The sequence below is a fragment of the Microtus oregoni genome, unplaced genomic scaffold (assembly GCF_018167655.1).
Source record: "Microtus oregoni isolate MIOR12 unplaced genomic scaffold, Mior012 000139F_ref0000186, whole genome shotgun sequence".
In the NCBI taxonomy this organism is placed as follows: Eukaryota; Metazoa; Chordata; class Mammalia; order Rodentia; family Cricetidae; genus Microtus; species Microtus oregoni.
Window position 1 is genome coordinate 1,009,269 of NW_024544789.1, and position 1,634 is coordinate 1,010,902.

Genomic DNA, 1,634 nt, shown 5'->3' on the forward strand with positions numbered 1-1,634 from the left:
GGGACAGAATGAATCACGTCGAGAATGAAACGATAACTGGAAGCAGTCTTCTGGCATGAGGAGATGGAGGAATCAGTGATAATCGCATTGCCTTACCCACAGTCCCTACTGCAATTCAGATGCATATTTGGAAGATCGTAACAGACTTAAAACCTGCTCATCTTTTAATGGCTTATTTATTGGAACAACAGTATCTTCTTCTAATTAAGGACTTACCTTGTCTAAAAGTATTAATGTTACTGCTTGTGTGTCACTACCATATGTATTTTTAGTTGGAAGAATTAATTTTACAATTGGAATTAATTGTTATGATTATGAAGTCGAGTCGACCGTCCCCACATGGGTGGCCCTAGGGAAGATGCCGCTCGTGGTGTTTTGCGGGTTGCCGTCGAGCGGCAAGAGCCAGCGGACGGAAGAGCTATGCCGGGCGCTGGCCGACGAGGGCCGCACGGTGTACGTGGTGGACGACGCCTAGGTGCTGGGCGATCAGGACGCGACGGTGAGGGCGAGGGCAGATGGCGACCCTGCAGGTGAGACGGCGCTGCTTGCAGCGCTGCGGGCCGCGGTGGAGCGGCGCCTGAGCCGGCAGGATGTGGTCATCCTGGACTCCCTCAACTGCATCAAGGGCTTCCGCTACGAGCTGTACTGCCTCGCGCGGGCCGCGCGCACCCCGCTCGGCCTGGTTTACTGCATACGCCGGGTCTGGCCGAGCCCTGGACCTCAGGGGGCTGAGGCCGCTGAGAACCGCGACCCGGCGGCTGTCAGTGTGAGCTGGAGGCCGCGCGCCGCGGAGGGCGAAAAACCTCGGGTGGCGGGGGAACAGCGCCCCGCCAGCCTGTTAGAAAATGGGGCGGCCCTGCCGGCTGTCCCCAGGGAACTGGATCCGGAGGAAATCCTGCCATCAAGTCCTCCAGTGGGTGTAACTCCGGAACCCGAGAAATCTGCGAAGCCTGCTTCCAGTGCCTTTCCTCCCGAACTTTTGGAGTCCCTAGCACAGCGTTTTGAGACTCCTGACTCTCGGAACCGCTGGGATCGACCTTTGTTCACCGTGGTGGGCTTTGAAGAGCCATTGCCTCTGGCTGAGATCCGATCTGCACTGTTCGAGAACAGGGCACCCCCGCCCCATCAGTCTACGCAATCCCAGCCCCTGTCCTCTGGCAACTTTCTGCACCAGCTGGATCAGGCCATGAACCAGGTGTTGAGTGCCCTGATGGAAGCACAGAAGGGCGCCTTACCCAGAGACGTGTTAACACTTCCTGGCACCACGGAGCACCTCCTGTTTACCCGGCCCTTGACCATGGGGGGACTGAGTCATCTCCGTCGCCAGTTTATTTCCTACACAAAAATGCATCCCAACAACGAGAACCTACCTCAGCTGTCCAATGTGTTTCTAAAGCATCTGAGCCAAAATTTGCCCTAATAGAGGCACTGGGAGGCGGCGATGGTTCCTGTCTAAATTGCACTGTACTTTGTCCGGGAAAAATAGTGTGAAGGTCTACAGAGCCTACTGTACTAGGGTTGCCGGGGTTAACTGACTCAATTTCCTGGCCACCGCTGTGCATGGCACGCCTGTATAGTACTTTTTGCTATCTATCCTGCATCACTGAACACAGATACATTTTTGTTCTGGGAAA

General features: G+C 55.4%; 1 pseudogene; it reads left to right on the forward strand.

Moving 5' to 3' along the window:
• Nucleotides 1-358: 358 nt before the first annotated feature.
• On the forward strand, nt 359-1,420 carry LOC121444743 (annotated as a pseudogene).
• The last annotated feature ends 214 nt before the right edge of the window (nt 1,421-1,634 follow it).